We start from the raw sequence: 21,440 nt of genomic DNA, 5'->3' as shown, positions 1-21,440 counted from the left end.
ATGCTATAGACAGCACTGGTTGATCCACTGATTGTCCCTTGGACTTTACTCTCCATGCACCTGGTCTCATGGCTGCGTGAGAGGATGCTTCTGATTCTGCCTTTGCTATAATTTGCTGGATATAGGTCTTTCTTCCCAAGTCCGGTCCTCCCCTCTTTGGGGCTCTTCCTCTGCCCCTCTTATTTGGTTCTCTGTTCATACAAATGTTGATATGACTGAAGGTCTTGGTATCAACCTACAATGCTTTAGTCTTGAAGTAAGGTGTCAAAGGACCATTCCTTCCCCAAGACGAAAGAACTTACAAAAAGAGAGACAGCTAAAAAAAATAGGAATCTAGGGTTCAGGGCCCGGAGCAGGGCGTCAAAGGACTCCTCCCTCCCCAGGACAAGAACCAGGAACAAACACACACCTCCGAGAAGACCTAATACTTCCAGATCTGAAGCAGGGCGTCAAAAGACTCCTCCCTCCCCAGGGTAAAAGCTAGGGTTTCCCGAAAAAAAACACACAAGGTTTTGAAAGAAATAAATCTAGCTCAGGGCCTGGAGCAGGGCGTCAAAAGACCCTTCCCTCCCCGGTACAAGAGAGTGGCCCAAATCAAACAAAAAAGCAAAATAAAAAAAAATAGCAGAAAGAACACCTATGCTCAGGACCTGAAGCAGAGTGAGAAAACTCGTTCTCTCCCCAGGACGAGAGATTGACCCTCTGGTTAGTCTCGATCGTTGTCTTGCACCTTGTTAGCCTCCCCGGCAACGACGCCAAAATGTTGGGGTCCATGTATGTGTTGGCATTATGATGCATGTGTTGTACTTGATGGCAACCCACTTGTAGCAAAACAACTCACTTATATATAACTAGATGAATCTACAGAAGAGATATCAGATGTGAAAGAATACATGGGATGCAGGGCAGCTCAAAGGAATCAATTCAGATGTAATGTACAATGACAACTCATTAAGATGACAGTTCTCAATATGGCAAGTTAGCTTTTCCATCAAGTCTAAAGGGGGAGATTGTTGGCATTATGATACAGGTGTTGTCCTTGATGGCAACTTACTAAGATGACAGATCTCAGTTCAGTCTAACAGAATAAAGAAAAAGAGATATACGCAGGTTCCCCTTGATAAATCCATGTATACACGTGGGTTAGCTGACCAAAAGGTGTGTATACGTATACACGCACTTTCATGCAAGGAAAGGCGCGTACATTTGGTTTTAGTCCTTGGTATTTGGACCATGGTATTGGTCCAAGGTATCTTGTCCGACATGTTGACCCCAGGTATTTGGTCCAAGGTATTGGTTCTGAGTGGTTTTGGACCATGGTATTGAGTAAGGCCTAAGACTATAAAAGGAGGAGAATATCATTAGGCAAAGGCATTAAGAAAGTCTTGAATATCTGATGTAGTGAGAGATCCAATATGCAGGTTATGGGTTTATGATGCTTTGCTTGATCTGAGCCAAGGAGGAATCTCAGCGGTAGATGGAGGACAAGATCCAATGATGGATCAGGATCTTATGGCTTGGAATGAATCATCTCTATATGGTTTGATCATGCTTATTCTAGATCTGTATACTGACGCATGTAATGTTCTGTAAATATTATGATCTGGGTATAACTCAAGTTTGGAATAGCTACAAATCATGAATGAATATTTACAGATGAATACGTTGGTTGACTATGATAAAAGCGCGTATATACGCAGGTTATATACATCTGAATAGCGTATACCATATAAACTATGATGTTTGAAGTTATAGGTGATTCTGGTTGTCTGAGTTCTAGTGACTATTTACTGGTGTCAGTATTCTGCATATTCAGATTGGTTGATTATGTTTAGCTTCAGTGTTGATGGATGAGATCTATAATGGATCAGGATCATAATGACTTATCTTTATGTGATCTGATGGACTAGATCTGGTTGCTAACATACGTATTATCCTTGTATATGTAATGATCTGGGTATGTCTGAAGTCAGGAAGTGCAGCGAAGTTATAAGTAAGTAATTGATGACATATACGTTGGTTCGCTTTGGTGAAGTTGCGTATACATGCTGGTTCGGCTCTTCCAAGTAGCGTATGCACTCTGATGCATGATTTCTAATGATACAGTTGGCTCTGAATATTGTTGCAGAGTTTTGTGTTCTGCTCTGTGTTCTGGTGACTGCATTTTGTTGACAGGGTTTTAGTGATTCAGTATTGGGTGATTCAAAGATTGATGATGCAAGTGGTGATTGATTTTTTTCTTCAATGATATTGATGGGTCCAGTATGAAAATTGGATGAAACGTGGCCTTCAGATTATGATGTTGTGTTCCATGAGTATCCAGTCTGAAAATTTATGAAACGTGGTACCTGGAGGAAGAAAGAGAAGGTTGTAGCCTTTTGTAGGTCAGCACCTACGTACTAGTACATCAGCTAGTACAAGAGCTAAGGGGGTTGTAGCTCCCTTCCAGGAGAAGCTGGAAAATGAGAGAAGGTTGTAGCCTTCTGTAGGTCAGCACCTACGTACTAGTACATCAGCTAGTACAAGAGCTAAGGGGGTTGTAGCTCCCTTCCAGGAGAAGCTAGAGAACGAGAGAAGGTTGTAGCCTTCTGCAGGTAGAAGCCTGTGTACTGGTATAAGACTGCTCCAGTACAGAAATATTGTAAAAATAAGTTTCTTATTAAAAGAAGATAGAGACGAATTGCAGCAGGTGGTTTTCACCCACATTGGGTTTCCACCTTACATCATGGTGTTCATGTGTGCTTCTTGTGTATGATGATCTGTTCTGTTTTACTGCACCTGTTTACTATTCATATGGTTAATGAAGTTTTGATGCACTAATTAAAGATCAACATTTAATGGATTAACTGAATCATAAGGTTACTAGATATATGCTAGTTTCTTTAGACACAGTTGCGTGTACACGCGGGTTCCCTTAACTGAAGTAGTGTATATGAATCTGAATATGGAAATGAAAAAGTTCTATTGATTTGATAATACTAATTCACCCCCCCCCCCTCTCAATATTATTTCCAACAATTGGTATCAGATCAGGTCCTTTGGTAGAAGCTTGATCGCTTGAAGGAGATCCATAGAACAATGGGAAAGAAGCTAAAGAAGAAAGCGCCTCAGAAGAAGAAGACATCTCAGAAGAACTATGACAGTGGGAGAATCGATTGGGGAATATGTGGAAGCAACACTTCAGATTCAGAATCACCTTAGAATGAAGATGAACAAGCAAAAGAACTATCAGGTATGAATTTTTTATCCTCTGGTGATACATTTCTCTATCCATTTGAAGATGATGAAAGTGATAGCGAAACAACTGAATTTGCTCTTATGGGTGAGAAAGAAAGATATCAAATAGAGGCAGAATTTAAAAGGCTTACAGACAAAATTAGAGATCAACAAGATCTATTGCACAAAAGGGAATGTGTCTCCAAAGAGGAAGTTACCAATCGAAAAGCTCAACTAGAGGAAGGAAACAAGGTAAGGAAGCTATTCAAGGAAAAGGAAGATCAATGTCAAAAGTTGCAGGATGAAGTAACATCATTAAGAAATGAAGTAAATGAAAGGAGCACAACAATCAAGAAACTCAGAGAAAGATCCAGTTACTATGAAAGTCTTGAAGCTACGATCCTCTCGCTAAAAGAAGATCTTGAAGAATCAAATAAGTAGAATAAAGAACTACTCCAAGATCTTGAACAACAAGAAAACGAAGCTCTTGAATTAAGACATCAGTTGGAAGAAGGAAGAAAAGCTAAAGAAAACATGAAGAAGCAGTATCGTGAAAAGGAAGAGCAACATCAGGTTGAGGTAAATATTCTAAAAGATAACTTAGAAGAAAAGGATAAGCTCTTACGATTTCAAGATAGTACTAAGATCTTGGATGATATTCTTAGTAGTCAAAGGTCTCCTGCTATCAAAACTAGTCTTGGTTTTCATGAATCTGTTGAAGGTGAATCTAGTTCACAAAATAAGACAAGGAACTCTAATGCACAATCTGAAATGCTCAACAAGGAGATGAGAGGTCAATCCCATCAACAACCAAGGAAAGAAATTCTTCAAAGAAAATCTCTTACTCCTCCGATGAATAATGTTGAATGTTATGTATGTCATAATCTTGGACATGTTTCAGCCAGATGCAGAAGTAGAATGGTTCAAGACCATCACACAGAGAGATCATCACATTCCAGGTACTTTAAGGGATATTGTTTTTCTTGCAATATGTTTGGTCACAAAGTTGTTGATTGCTATAGAAGGAATATGAAACATGTAAGATGTTATGCATGTAACAAGCTTGGACATATAGCAAAGGAATGCACGAACAATGTACGGGCACCATACCAAAAGGAGAAAACATCATCACACTTGAAGATATGGAAGAAGAAGGAAGTACAGTCAGAAAGATGTGGCACAACACAATATACAGACATAACAGACTCAGAGGGAGCTGAAAGTGTAAAACTTCAGTGTCCTAAATCTCATACGCAAGTTTCATAAAGGAAAGTCACGTATATACGCGAGTTAGTTACTGCACAGTCGCTATATGTTAGTTTGAGGAAAAGCAGTGGGACAGGCTCAGGAAAAAGGGTCTGATATGATTCAATCCATTATTTGCTCTGTTTGATAATGGTTACAATATGCTGATGATGTGTGGAAATGTCTTGATACTTTTAAGATGTTTAAAAGTGTTTTGATCCTAAATTAATGATGATGATGCCTTGATACTTCTTGTTGATATATGCATGAGCAGATCTGACAGTAAGCAAGATGGCACAGGTTCAGGGGGAGCATATGCTTTTAATAATGCATTGTTGGCATTATGGTTAGTAGTCCTTGGTGATGATGCTTATATGGCTAAATGATACATCTTGCTATGATATGGTTATGAGTTGTCCATATGATTCTTGGGGTTACATAGTTGGTGTTCAGATCAGATTTGTGGTTGATTCTCTGATGATGCATATATGGTGCTTACATGGTGATATTCATAAGGATAAGGAGAAGTACAAAGCTGGAATACACAACTTCATTATGAGTCACTCATATACTGCCGTCGACATATAATACAGTTATGATGCAGGATTCCTATAGTTCTTGGTGCTCACATGGATGAGGATTGCCGTTGTTAATGATATCAGAAGTCTTGACAAAAGATCTTGATACATAGTGCTATATACAGTATGCTAGATACATAGATGATTACTCAAAGTTGCATTGTTGCAGACATGATGATGATGAGTTCTTACCTATATGATGATAGGTTGATACTTATATATGTTGATTGATGCAGATGAGGGATGTTACCAAGTGATGATACATGGATAGTATATAAGATCATGCAGATCTTGATGATGATGAGATGACTATGGTGTTTTTCACATATGATATAATGTGAATGATTTTGTATGTCATATACAAAATTCATTCATGGAAGGCTATGATAATGTTCAAAAGGATGAGTTGATATCTATATGTAGACAGACCTTGTTATAGGTTGATGACTTCTACACTAATGGACATATATAGGTTGTTGGTCTGGATGTTGTAGATCATACAGTGTGTATGATAGTTGCTGATGACTATCATGGTCTTGTTTAGATATTTGGTCTCTGTTATAAATTTCATATATATCATTCAATGTAAAGGTCATATCAAGACTCATGATGTAATAGTTTGTCTCTATCTATTATAGTCATTTGATGAATCCCTTTTGGTCATATGATGTAATTTGTACCCCCACTATGCATGGGAAGGATGATGTAATATTTTAGTCATGTATAAACTTTTGGTGTATCCCCACTTGGTTGGGAGGATGAGTCAATATTGGTATATCTCCACTTGGTTGGGAGATGGATGTATGTATGAGTCTTTGGTGATAGGAAGGTCATTTATGATGTATAGAGTCATGTTCTTCTTGTAGAACATCTTCTTGTAGACCTTGCTTACAGTCAGAGGGAGCATGAACAACACACTTCAACAGAGCAGAGATTTCAACATGTACTCAGAGGGAGCATGGATGGATTGGTACATCTTGGCATATACAAAGGGGGAGCTCAATCAGAGATTTCAGCAGGTACTCAGGGCGAGTATGGATAGCGGAATGTACATCAAGGAAGAAAATATCTTGGTCCGCCCTTTGCCCTTGATGTCAAAGGGGGGGAGTGACTTGGTATGGTTGTTGCCATCAAGTCCAAAGGGGGAGATTGTTGGCATTATGATGCATGTGTTTTACTTGATGGCAACCCACTTGTAGCAGAACAACTCACTTATATATAACTAGATGAATCTACAGAAGAGATATCAGATGTGACAGAATACATGGGATGCAGGGCAGCTCAAAGGAATCAGTTCAAATGTAATGTACAATGACAACTCATTAAGATGATAGTTCTCAGTATGGCAAGTTAGCTTTGCCATCAAGTCCAAAGGGGGAGATTGTTGGCATTATGATACAGGTGTTGTCCTTGATGGCAACTTACTAAGATGACAGATCTCAGTTCAGTCTCACAGAATAAAGAAAAAGAGATATACGCAGGTTCCCCTTGATAAAGTCGCGTATACACGTGGGTTAGCCGACCAAAAGGTGTGTATACGTATACACGCACTTTCATGCAAGGAAAGGCGCGTACATTTGGTTTTGGTCCGTGGTATTTGGACCATGGTATTGTGATCCATGGTATTGGTCCAAGGTATCTTGTCCGACATGTTGACCCCAGGTATTTGGTCCAAGGTATTGGTTCTAAGTGGTTTTGGACCATGGTATTGAGTAAGGCCTAAGACTATAAAAGGAGGAGAATATCATTAGGCAAAGGCATTAAGAAAGTCTTGAATATCTGATGTAGTGAGAGATCCAATATGCAGGTTATGGGTTTATGATGCTTTGCTTGATCTGAGCCAAGGAGGAATATCAATGGTAGATGGAGGACAAGATCCAATGATGGATCAGGATCTTATGGCTTGGAATGAATCATCTCTATATGGTTTGATCATGCTTATTCTAGATCTGTATACTAACGCATGTAATGTTTTGTAAATATTATGATCTGGGTATAACTCAAGTTTGGAATAGCTACAAATCATGAATGAATATTTACAGATGAATACGCTGGTTGACTATGATAAAAGCGCGTATATACGCAGGTTATATACATCTGAATATAATATACCATATAAACTATGATGTTTGAAGTTACAGGTGATTCTGGTTCTCTGAGTTCTGGTGACTGTTTACTGGTGTCAGTATTCTGCATATTCAGATTGGTTGATTATGTTTAGCTTCAGTGTTGATGGATGAGATCTATAATGGATCAGGATCATAATGACTTATCTTTATGTGATCTAATGGACTAGATTTGGTTGCTAACATACATATTATCCTTGTATATGTAATGATCTGGGTATGTCTGAAGTCAAGAAGTAGAGCGAAGTTATAAGTAATTGATGACATATACACTGGTTCGCTTTGGTGAAGTTGCGTATACACGTTGGTTCGGCTCTTCCAAGTAGCGTATGCACTCTGATGCATGATTTCTGATGATACAGTTGGCTCTGAATATTGTTGTAGAGTTCTATGTTCTGCTTTGTGTTCTAGTGACTGCATTTTGTTGACAGGGTTCCAGTGATTCAGTATTGGGTGATTCAAAGATTGATGATGCAAGTGGTGATTGATTTTGTTCTTCAATGATATTGATGGGTCCAGTATGAAAATTGGATGAAACATGGCCTTTAGATTATGATGTTGTGTTCCATGAGTATCCAGTCTGAAAATTTATGAAACATGGTACCTGGAGGAAGAAAGAGAAGGTTGTAGCCTTTTGTAGGTCAACACCTACGTACTAGTACATCAGCTAGTACAAGAGCTAAGGGGGTTGTATCTCCCTTCCAGGAGAAGCTAGAAAATGAGAGAAGATTGTAGCCTTCTGTAGGACAACACCTACATACTAGTACATCAGCTAGTACAAGAGCTAAGGGGGTTGTAGCTCCCTTCCAGGAGAAGCTAGAGAACGAGAGAAGGTTGTAGCCTTCTGCAGGTAGAAGCCTATGTACTGGTATAAGACTGCTCCAATACAAAAATATTGTAAAAAGAAGTTTCTTATTAAAATAAGATAGAGACGAATTATAGCAGGTGGTTTTCACCCACATTGGGTTTCCACCTTACATCATGGTGTTCATGTGTGCTTCTTGTGTGTGATGATCTATTCTGTTTTACTGCACCTGTTTACTGTTCATATGGTTAATGAAGTTCTGATGCACTAATTAAAGATCAACATTTAATGGATTAACTTAATCATAAGGTTACTAGATATACACTAGTTTCTTTAGACACAGTTGCGTGTACACGCAGGTTCCCTTAACTGAAGTAGCGTATATGAATCTGAGTATGGAAATGAAAAAGTTCTATTGATTTGATAATACTGATTCACCCCCCCCCCCCCCCCACCCTCTCAGTATTATTTCCAACAGTATGAACAATCTATTCACCCTTTTCCTACATTAATTTATCAATCTGGGTGTGTATCCTTTCAAGGAAACATGCAAGGTATATGCAGGGGCAAGAGTACAATTTGTTCCAACCAAGGGTTCCTGACTAAGATTCAAAACATAGCTGTAAAACTGAACTAAAGACACAGCACCTGATCAGAAGAGCGGGCCCAACTCTTTGATCAGGGCTGCGTTACTCACAACGAAGAATGGAACAACAAGGGAGATGATATTTTATTAATTTGAAAAGGGTTATTACAATATTGATGGGGAAGCCCCAAGAGTTAGCTCAATCGGTCAAATCAAGTGCCTCGCCAATGGGAGGTCACAGGGTCGAATCCCGAAAGCTCTTGGGGTTAGGTCAGTAAATAGGCCGAGGGGTGTTGATGCCTTCGGGTGCGTCCACTCAGTGTTGAAAAACCCTGGATGTAGTGGCTACCCATTGACCCGGGTATCCGTGAACCAGAAAGTGGAAAAAATATTGATGGGGCGTCCCCAAATTACGGGAATAACCTGTCTTTTATACACAGCGAGGGAGAACAACATCTTTCCCCAAAACCTGGTAACCGTATACCCATAAATGTACATTAGTTTGGAACGGCACCAACACCAGATAGACAAGATTAGTGAAAGGCCCAAGAATGGTTCAGGGATCTGCGACTCCAGCTGTGCAGCCTCCTTATGGCTGGTCATTGCTGTGAATTGCAGATCTGCTGCAGGATGTTGAAGCATTGGTTCCTGTTCTCCAGAAGCTGCGGTCAAACATACATTTTAGTGCTGCGAATAGGCAAACCCCGTGACTTTACTTCATTAATAAAATATTCCAATAGACAAAAAAAGGGGGTAGTTACCTTGCAGATTTAGCATAGTAAACATAGGTAAATAAGTGCAAAGGGGTCAAAAAGGGTGATGGAAATGTAATAGAAAATAGCCCGATTTGGTGCCCAACAACAATTTTTCAAGGAAACATCTATGGGCAAGGAATTTTTTTTAATATCTGGAGAAAATTACAAATAAGCTTACCAACATCCTCAATCTATTGAAATTCATAAATTAAGTAAGCATGGTTATAATACTTTTGATAACTATCATTTGGTTTGTAAAACAACACCATTAGAATGATTGTAGAACTTTTTACTGAGGTAAATTATTTTTTTTACATTTTCTTTTAATATAATTGTCGTCATACTTAACAATCTCCACCTTGAAAACAAGTTCTTGATACCTTGACCTTGCCAAAGTCCTTTCATCACCTCTTTTGTAAGCCAAGAGAATCCAAATACCACCACAACTTCTCTAACAACAATGGTTTCATAAACATGTATGCACAATTTTTTGAGTGTCGACCTTTTTAAGATATACTCCACCTCCATCAATGACTTGTCTTATAAAATCGTACTTTTATCAATATGGTCAATATTTCTATCATAAGTTGGGTTATTATCCAAATGTATAGCACTATGACTATCAAAAAATATAGTTATGTTGTTTGGCATCCTCCCAAATTCACCTAGAAGACCCTTCAACCAAATTTCCTCTTTGCAAGCATGTGAGACAACAATATACTCTACCTCTTTTGTGGATAAAGAAATTGTTTCCTATAGATTTGACATCTAAATAATAGCTGCCCTTGCAAGAGTAAAGACATAACTTGAAGTATGCCTCCTTTTTTCCAAATCACTAGAAACATCTGAGTCAACATAGCCACATACATAATCATTAAAACCATTAACGGTGATGCAATAATGAGTGGTGCCTCTAAGATACCAAAGCACCCATATCACTGCATTCCAATGTTCTTTTCCTAGATTTTCAATGTACCTGTTGACAACACCCACTGCATGTGAAATATCCAATCTTATACATAACATCACATGCATTAGAATTCCCTCTACATTAGCATAAGGTACATGAGACATATAATCCTTTTCTTCCTTACTACCAAGAGATAAAGCTAAAGAAAGCTTGAAATGTGAAGCTAAAGGGATATTAACAGGTTTCACATCATTCATTCTGAATTTAAAATGTTTTGCATTATTCATTCTGAATTTCACTAGTACTTTTTCAACATACTTCTATTGTGAAAACCTAAGCTTACCATTTTCTCTGTCTCTTTGTATTTCAATGCCAAATATTTGCTTTGTTGCTCCTAATCCTTCATATAAAATGTCTTAACCATTTGAGCCTTCAACATGTTGGTCCCTTCCATGCTTTTGCTTGCAACATACATATTGTCAACAAATAGCACTAAGATAATGAATATGTCATTCAAACTTTTGAAGTACACACAATGGGCATACTCACTTCTAGTATAGTTTTGGCTCATCATAAAGGAATTAAACTTCTTGTACCATTTCCTGGGTGATTACTTCATGCCATACAATTATTTCTTAAGCTTGTAAACTAATTTTTTTTTATGTTTCACAAAACCTTCAGGATGCTCCATGTATATTATTGGTGTTTTTAATTGTTCCTTTTTATAGAGCATTTAATGCATCAATAATTAATCATCAACAAGGGTAAGTCTTTTCATTTAAAGGTTGTATGCAAGATCTATGCAGGTGACAAATCCCTAACTCGTTATTGATTCCTATATACTAATGATAAAGAAGTCACTCAAGAGTGACATAAACAAATTACCCACTCACTCTTGCAAATCCAAATAAATTACTCAGTCACACCAACCTAGTTTCAGACCCTAGCTTCCTTTAGTTAGATTGAAACTAGAACACTACCCTTGTGTTGGTTGTGAGAGTTCCTACCCTTCAAATATTGTGAATAATTTACTTCATCAAAGTTTGGGAGCTATCCCTAATATTTTCATATAATCGTAACACATATCCTAATCCAAAATCCACAATAGAAACTATTGTTCCACACACTCTAAAAACAAACTTATTTACACTTGAAATAACCAAAGTTCATGATCTCAAACAAACTTAATCACTGACACATCTGATTATTTAAAATATGTAATATAAATTAATAAACTTACACACACTGAAACTGTAATTGCAAAATCCAAGAAACACTAATTATGCCCACACACAGAATATATAGTATACCTGTCCAAGTTGAGGGGGGCCTTCCTTACCCTGGACAGGAATGAATAATAACATTACAAGTTAAAAAAACATCACACAGCGACCACAAATTAAGTAGGAATAGATTTTTTTATATTCAAACTTGCAAAGGAAAATACGTAGAGCATTTATGCCTACACTCCCTTTACAAAACTTCTTTTTGTCTCTCTATCAAGCATTATATATATTACATTTTAAAAAACTCTGAGATCAATCCATTGACCTCTACCTATTTTTATCTAGCTATCAAATTGATAATAAAAAATATAACATATTGACCTCCTATCAATATTGACCCCAGATTAAGTGATTCGATTCTTCAACAGGATGTCGCCAATATGGATTGATAAGGTACTTTTGCCAGCTGTTTTCAAAGTTCAGTTAAGCCCATAACAATCTTGGTAGAATCGTGTTCAAAATAGATAGACCCAGTCCCTCAAGGGTTGGGTTGATCCACATCCATGAACAACGCCATTGTTCAAGTGAATTAGGGCATAAATATGTGTGCTCTTTCATCGATATTGGGAGTTGTGCTTCTATAGGCTGGTGATGTCTTCCAAAATTGGGGGGTTTGTAACCATCTCTCACCATTGGAAAACCTGCGGCCTCATTTTCCTAAAACAACATTTGCATCCACAATTCATCAAAAAGGTCATAAAACATGCATGTTCCTCACTGTTCTTTCGACATAAAAAAACATAATTAATTAATACCTATGCCAAAAATTATATTAGTGAAATTTCCAACTACAAATATAAGAGGAAAAACTAATATGAAATAGTTAGGAAAAGGTAACATAATAGTGTGAATTCTAACTCCCACCATCTCCCCCAACCAAAACTATGCAGGTCCCTCCGCAACACAATGGCTTGCAGGTTGTCATTGTTCTTTAGTTTTCCTGAAGCCAAGATTTTTTATCACTTTTGTCCAATTATCAAATTATTTTCCTTTCTATGCATTCTCCGAAGGATTGGGAAATAAAATTTCAATCCAATCCAATGGGTTCCTAATGTTTTCACACAACCCACATACCTAGGCAACTAATCCAAAACTTTGTCAAATAGACTAAGAGAGAGGTTCTTTCTCCTCCTTCTCAAGTAATAGATGCAATTGCCTCCTTCTAATGAAACACAGATTTTCCTACACATTTGAGGCAATCCATTCTTCACATTGAGCAATGGCTGAGCTTTAATTCCCTGAAAATAAGGAAATGAAGTATGTGTTTTTCATCATTTTATTTTTTTGGTTCATACAGATCCCCAGGATTTGGTTCTACTCTTGTTTTTAACCCTCTTATATTCTCAACATGCCTTATAAAGTATTGTGCATTACGCCATGTCCTAATTTTTCATAAAATATATGAAAGTTATAAGCTATAAATGACCTACCAGAGGATTTAGGTCCCAATCATTCTAGTCAGTCATGACCAAGTCATGTTGGTATAATGTGCACAACGGATTCTTATCGTCCTCCTCACAAAATCTATTCAACTATATAAATTGAATTTTATCTTGTATATAACTCATGGCACCAACAACTAGACCCAAATTTGAAAGGATGGCATTTGGCTTTTCAAATAAATTTACATAAATTGGTGAAGGGACTAAGTAAACGCACATTATATGATCTAGATGACACAAGTGTTGTTTATCCATCATAAGTCATTGAATTTCATGATTATTTTCACAATCTCTAGTTTATCTTGTTAACCCTCGATCTAGAATTCTCTAAGGTATGTCCTACGTTGATCCACCTATTTTTGTAAGAAAACTACCAGGGATTTCCATTTTTCCTATTTTTGTTTATAATCCTCAATACTTGCATTTGTGTCATTACCCTAGGTAATTCTAGTCTTTGTATTATTTTCTTCCTCTAGAATGGGAATTATGTCCACTTGTATCTCTTCATTTAACATATTATCTTCATGTGAAGTAGATGATAACACATTTTTTTCTACATTAATGGCCTGTAACATAGACACAAACCTTGCACATGTTGTTGGGCCTCCAACATTTTCTTTACTTTTGTTAATTCATACTGCAAGTTGTGATTAGACTTAATCAACTATCAAATTACTTTCTTTGTTTTTCAATATGATTTCCTACTGCAGGTTATTCCCATAATTTGGGGACGCCCCATCAATATTGTAATAACCCTTTTCAAATTAATAAAATATCATCTCCCTTGTTGTTCCATTCTTCGCTGTGAGTAACGCAGCCCTGATCAAAGAGTTGGGCCCGCTCTTCTAATCAGGTGCTGTGTCTTTAGTTCAGTTTTACAGCTATGTTTTGAATTTCATGATTATTTTCACAATCTCTAGTTTATCTTGTTAACCCTCGATCTAGAATTCTCTAAGGTATGTCCTACGTTGATCCACCTATTTTTGTAAGAAAACTACCAGGGATTTCCATTTTTCCTATTTTTGTTTATAATCCTCAATACTTGCATTTGTGTCATTACCCTAGGTAATTCTAGTCTTTGTATTATTTTCTTCCTCTAGAATGGGAATTATGTCCACTTGTATCTCTTCATTTAACATATTATCTTCATGTGAAGTAGATGATAACACATTTTTTTCTACATTAATGGCCTGTAACATAGACACAAACCCTTGCACATGTTGTTGGGCCTCCAACATTTTCTTTACTTCATTTAACATATTATCTTCATGTGAAGTAGATGATAACACATTTTTTTCTACATTAATGGCCTGTAACATAGACACAAACCCTTGCACATGTTGTTGGGCCTCCAACATTTTCTTTACTTTTGTTAATTCATACTGCAAGTTGTGATTAGACTTAATCAACTATCAAATTACTTTCTTTGTTTTTCAATATGATTTCCTGAAATAGGAAAGAAGGGAAAAAGGTTTATCTAGTAAGGAAAACATAGGCTCTCGTAATGCACTAAGCTCCTTAGACTTCTCGTCAGATTCCTTAGTCTTTGGATTATAAGGAATGTCCCTCCTATCATCCCACTGAAAATTTTATTTTTCTGAATCGACATCTTCTTCCAAAATTGGTTGTGCACAATCTTTCTTAATCGCAGAGGTTTCAGTATTTTTTAACCAAACCCTCTTAATCTTTTGAGCCATTATAGGAATTTCATCATCATCTGATATTTGGAGAGGTTGGCTTGGCTCATCATCATCCCCTATTCCAAACCTTTATTTGTCTGAAGTTTCAAAAGTGAGATGGATTTTTTTATTTTCATATATATATATATATATATATATATCTTCATCTTTTTTCCTTTAAGTTATTTCCCACCAACAAGTTGGTTTCCATAATCCAACTATTTTTATTTTATATATATATATATATATTCCCTATACTAGCATACAAGAAGTTGGTTTTCTAGTAGCACAAAGTCCAGCAGTGCCAGCGAGTTGGTTTTCCCTATTGGATTTAGTTATTTATCAATGTAATTGGAAATGAATCAATTGATTCCATATGCAAAAGGAAAAGATTTTACACCAAAAATATGTAAATTGGAAACAACAACAACTTGTCTAATAAAGGACTCTCTCGAAATTGGTTTACGATAAAGGTTGACTTGATGATTAGCTTTTTAATGCCATTGTCAAATACATTGTCAAACTCGTATGGACCTATCCACCTTGTACACAACTTTCCCTTGAAGTCTTTAAACTTGGAATCATACAATGAGGCCCAATCCCTTGCTTGGAATGTCTTATGCTCAATAAACTTATCATGCCATCTAGCCTACTACTATTAGACTAGAAACGTCTAATGGAAAGCCTCTTGATTACATTCATCCAAATCATTAATTTGATTCAAAAAATATTTTTGTGCTTGTGTAAGATTCAATCCCACCTATATGGAAATTTAAAGAGTCTTTACCTCAAAATTAATGGGAAAAACAACATTCTTACCATAGAGTAGCTTGTAAGGGGTATGTCCTATGGTATTCTCAAAGTGGTTTGATAGGCCCAAAGTGTTTATGAAAGTATAAAAACCCAATCAACACAATGGGGTGGTATTGTCTTTGCAAAATGGATTCCACACCTTATTAGTAATTTCCACCTATCCATTTTCTTGCATATGACATGGTGAAGTGACACTATACTTGATGAGAATTGACCTGAGTTCCACACTATTATGATTTCCCTAGGAACTCCAAAATAGAAAAAAAAATTCTTCAAATAGGAGTTCTAACATGACTTTTTTTTTAGCTCTTGGGACTGCTTTGGCTTCTAGCCATTTCGTGACATAATTTGTACAAACTAAGATATGTACCTTGGAATAGGATGAGGGATTGATAGTCCCTATGAATTCAAAAGTCCATTTCTCAAATATTCCAATCACAAGCTAAGTTTGAAGAGGCATCTCATTAAATAACTTAGGTTGCTCCATCCTTTGATAGTTATAACAAAGTGGACCAATAATATCCCATCCTTAATACATTATAACTCGTTCTTTTATCAGCAAAGTTCCCGCCACAAGTTTTATCGTTGCATGCCTATATTGTAGATTTCATCCTATCTAACACAATGTTGGATAACTAGATCTACCCCTATGTATAAAAGGAAACCTTTAGTCCATGAATATTGGGCACTTTTCTTAAAAATATTCTTCCATTCTCTTTGAGAAAAATGATCTAGAAGCTTCCTTGCAACCTGTTAGAATATGAAATTGTGGTAAAATTCCACTTTTTACAACTCACTTGATTGAGATAATGATTTCATTGAATTCCTCTTTTTGAGAGGACCAAAATCGACCTAAAGATCACTCAAATTGGATAAGAGAAAGTGTACTTATGAAGAAAAGCCCACATGTGCAAATTTGTCAAGGTCGGCCCTAAAGAAAAGTGGACACCCCTGTAAGGCTATAAATACAAGTGACCTATACCTCATTTGGATACCAATCATGAGACACTCTTTTGCATTGGTTTTTGGTTTGCACAGGTCTGAGGCTTGTCCGTGGAAGAATAGTTCACTCTAAGGTAAAATTGCAGGGTTCGAAGCTCGTATTTCAGATCTAGGGTTTTGGGCCACAGTCGCAGGCACAACATAGAAGGATTCTAACCATAGTCGCTCCCATGGAGGCTCATTCATGTGAATAGAGCCTTCCATTTGCACATACAATTAACTATGCATGTGATTGGGAGTTAGGGTTTCCGCAGTCTAGATCTGACCCAATTCGCTTGCTTGTCAGGCTTAAGGGAGAAACTGGGCAGCTATAGTTTCTCACATAGCTTCTCCTTCGTGTGACCATTACCTATAATATGAAATCTCAATCTTCTAAATTTTTTACTCATTGACCAAAAAGTTCGGTTGTTGACCACAAACACTAACAGTTCATTACAGTCTACATAATCAAGGTGTTACACAAAATATTGTCACCATGACTATTTGCAGTCAGTATGGGTCTATCATCACTTATACTATCCTCCTAAGCAAGTCTCAGACCTCAGCTCTTCATGTCAAGCTTTGAAAATGAAAGAAAGACATTAAAAATCAACAAAGCTTTGGTTCCGCACTTTCTCTCATTGTTGCCTGCGGTCCTGCACCCCCTATTCATATTACCTACGGACCTACCTACTCTGTCTCTAAAGGAGTGGGTGCGGACCCCTGTGAAAGTCAAAAAGGCGCAAGTTTATTCTAAAAAACTCACTTTGGGTTAATTCTAGATGATTCTAGAAGGAACTTTGACGTGGATTGTTCGCTCCTAGGTGGTTCATGCATCCCAAAAGAGAAGGAGCTAATCCCTTGATGAGAGGAGCTATCCCTTTGAAGGAGGGCTTTATCCCTTTGAAGGAGGACCTAGTAACTTCCCTCCATTGCACTATAAATTAAGGCATTGGGCTGGTTGCTGGGGAGGTTAGAAGCTGAACATTTTTTAGGGTAAATGCTGGTGGAATTGAGACTTCCTAGTTAAGCTTGAGAGGAGAGATCACATACCTTTTTGACTTCATTGGGAAGAGAGTGAAACTTGTCAAAGTAGAGGAGACTTCTTGTTGGACCCTGGGAGGAGCTTGTACAGCATCAAGGCACAGGTTGTAAATTTCTTCTTTGATTTGAATTAATACAATCAGATTCATTTTTCTCAACAAATTGTCTTATGTCATTTCTTTCATGAATTCCTTGATCATCATGATAGGTATGCTTTATGATATTGGCTTTTCAGGTGCTATTTAATTTGTGTGCTTGTTTGTGTTTGCAGATTCGCTACAAGGGAGCTCATTTGGATCAAAGGAGCGAGGCTTCAACGAACTTGCATTGGACCCAAGGTAGGCCTAAAACACTTGTTTTCCTTTGTTTATAAATTGCATACTTAGAGAAAGATAATTTTTTATTGGCTTGCTTGTCACTAGATATCATTAGATACTAGGGAGGTCGGCCTTGTCCGCAAGAACGACTTATCCGGCCGACAAAATGGCGACTCTGCTGGGGACTTGAATTTTTGGATTTTTCCTTTGTTTTTACTTTGACTTGAGAAACTGTGTTTTTTGTTTCTGTTTTTGGCTTGATGTGTATGGTATTGGGTAGGTTTAGTAGATCTTGAATTATTTTTTGTTTTTCATACTTTTGGGAGAGGACCGCACCCTCTGCTTGTAACACAGTGCGGACCTACCCACACTTTGGCTTTACACACAGAGCGGTACCGCACTTAGGTAAACTGGGAGCCTACGGACCCTGTCAAAATTTTGAAAAACTTAAGATTTTCTCTTTCAGTCAGCTTAGGATTTGTTTATGTGTTTTTAGCCTCTGCCCAGATCTGCACGTGACTTGTCAGGAACTTTTCTTAGGTTAATTCCATTGGCATTCTTGTTTTAAGCTTTTATCAATTGGGTGTTTTGAGTCTCTTTTTTGAGAAATTCTTAATTTGATTTCCTTTGGTCATTACTTGGAGGTTTGTCTCAGTCTTTTCACAATTTTGCATCTTTTTGCTTTTGTTTTTGCAAAAAAATTTCCCCCTCATTCGCCGAGGGGGGGGGGCTAAATTGTGTATGAGTGTTAATCGCCTTTGAGTGTTTTTATTTTTTGATCTTTGGAACTCTCACCCAATTTTCTTGACTTGCACTTGATTGGTTCTTAGATTACATTAGAATCATCTTGTGTTTGAGAATTCTCTTGCATAGATCACATTTGCATAATTAGAATTCTCATTTTCAGAATATGAATGAAAAATGTGCATAGATTACATTTGCATACTTTTCAAGTGAATTGTGCATAGATTACAATTGCATAGTTTACATTCTGAAAAATCAATCATAGATTTAGATCAGTTTTCTTTGATTTGAATTTACATATTTTTATGCTTGTTTTTAACACACAAAAATAAAAATAAAAAAACTGTTTTGGAATTGATTTGCATTAGTTTTTCTTGATGAAATTAGTGCATTAGAGAATTTGTTATAATTTCTCTTAGTGATCAATTTTTTGCATTGTTGGAAGTAAATGGAAACTCTATCCTTACTTTAGTTAGGATTCATCGAATTGAAAAGATTACATTATCATATTCGATTGCATTCAATTTTGGGTCGGGTCATAACACCATTGGTTTCATATCCATTTACCCTTTTGAGTAATAACATCCTAAATAACACAGCGCTTAATTAAAATTCAACTAGTAATTTTTACATTTTTAGGGCTCTTTCCACCAATCTAGCTTAGGCTAGTGTCTTGGAATAGGTTTTAGTTAACTCTCCAAGATAGTAAAACAAACAAGTAGTCGATCTTGCGGTAGGGAGAAATTCCAATTGTTACATCTATGCTCTGGGAAAGCTCCTCTTAAAGGAGAAGCACGAGATCATATCTGAACCAGTGAGGTAATCAATCCTTCCTCATTGGGAACGATAGCAGATATACACATATTAAAAACGGTAAACCTCAGATTAACCATTGTCGAGGAGCCTGGGGTCACTTGTTGGTAAACCTTGGATTATGTCAAGGAGCCTTCAAGGGGATTGAGCTTTGTTACTCTGCCCTTGCGTGTGTATCGGATCGTAGACTGTTCCCCCAGGTATATTTGTTTCTGTTGGTAACCTTAGTGGCCATAATCCATAGGATTCTTTCCTAAGGTGACGGTGGAGGGAAGATCCCACTGTACCTGGAGCAGACGTCGACTAGACTCACTTGGATTTTTTGGGGGGTTCTCTTCACTCGAGACGGTTTAGTGGAGAAACTTGTGCCAGTGTATTCATTAAGCAGGTTTTCGGGGTAACTGTTCCAACCGCCATTTCTGTATTGAATTCTGCGATGTTGGATTTCATCACCAACTAGTGTTTTCGGTACGGAAAGTTATTGTTTGTGTGTGGTTTGACTCCTACATTTGATAGCGCATGTTAATTTGTTTGTTTTTACTTTTAGAGACCATAGGTGTGAATTGTGAATTGTGAATTGTAGTTTTAAATTGTTAATAAAATTCACTAAAGTTGAATATAATGGCAACTGTTCCGGAATTTACCGACCAAGGAACCCCTCTTAACGAGGATCCTAGTACTTTTCCTTTCTTTGGGAATCTTGGTCCTCCTTATATGGCTACTTTGTCCTTACCTGGATTTACAATAGGTTTACCGATATGGTTATTTTCAACTTCGTTGGCCCCAAATACTCCAATTGTTCCACCTCAACTGAATGCTTCACCTCAACAGAGTTCACCATCTCAACATCACCAACCTTCTGTTGACCCTTTACCTTCTTTGCCTAATTTTTCTTCCTCCATTTCTTCCTCTTCGCTTGGTAAAAGCCTTGATGCTAGTAACCAAGTGGCTAAGAAGAAGAAGAAAGGGAAGAAGAAGAAGAAGAAGAAGAAGCAAGATAAGAAAGAAGTCAACCAACCAACCATGGCTGTAAGTGTTAGTTGTGTTGAGGAAACCTCCAACATGCATCATAAAACAAAATACCCTTGCAGGCTTTATAAGGGTGACCACTTCCTTATCAATTGTCCTGGTATTCCAAAGGTCTTGGAAGTATGGTCAGAAAAATCTCATCAACTTTGCATTGATCCATCAACCAGTGATAGTCAGGTTCTTGGGAAAAAGGGTAAAGTTCGGTTTCCTTGTAAGTTATGCAAAGGGAGTCATCAAACTCACATTTGCCCTCACATGGATGAAGCCTCAAAATTGTTGGAAAACCTTACTGTTCCACAGCAAGAATTTCCAATTGGTTACCGTAAACTTTCTCCCAACCTACCGTCAACTGACGGAGTGATTGATCTAATTTCAAGTACAGTCGATCACACTCTTCCATTGGAGAGTGAAACTCATATCACTCAGGTTGATGATCCATTAGTTGATCAAGTGGTCGATTCAATTTCACATTCGGTCGATCCCACTTTCCCTTTAGAGAGTGAACTTCATACCGCTCAGGTTCTTCTTGTTACATCAAATTCTTCTATGCCGGGGGGCATTTCACCTGCTCCAAGTACTGAGGTCTTTTCCTTTGATTGGAATAGACTGACAGAACCTCGTCTTCCTTCCTCCATCCCTTTCCAAATCATTGTCAAGGCTGGTAGTAGGGACATGCACCGCACACAGGTAGATGAAGGTGCTTCTGTTAGTATTTTATCCTCAACTGCTTGGAAATCTTTGGGTTCCCCTCAGCTTGCGCCTATTACGCAGAATCTGAAAGCTTTTAATAGAACCATTAGTGAACCTTTAGGGATCCTTCCTAAGTTTTCTATTACCTTGGAAGGTAAAACTGTCTGTATTGATCTTATGGTAGTTCAAGGTCCCTTGGATTTCAATTTACTCCTTGGGCGAGACTATGTTTATGCAATGAAAGCTGTCGTATCGACACTCTTTCGCGTGATGTCTTTCCCTCACAATGGAAATATTGTGACTGTAGACCAGCTTTCGTTCCCTAGTCTTGTTTCAACTACTAATAATATGACACCCCTAAATGTTCCTGATTCTAAAGTG

Source organism: Pinus tabuliformis, chromosome 8 (genome assembly GCF_031772625.1).
Source record: "Pinus tabuliformis cultivar Carrire ecotype Pingquan chromosome 8, CPIR1, whole genome shotgun sequence".
Taxonomy (NCBI): domain Eukaryota; kingdom Viridiplantae; phylum Streptophyta; class Pinopsida; order Pinales; family Pinaceae; genus Pinus; species Pinus tabuliformis.
Note: the sequence above shows the minus strand (reverse complement) of the source record.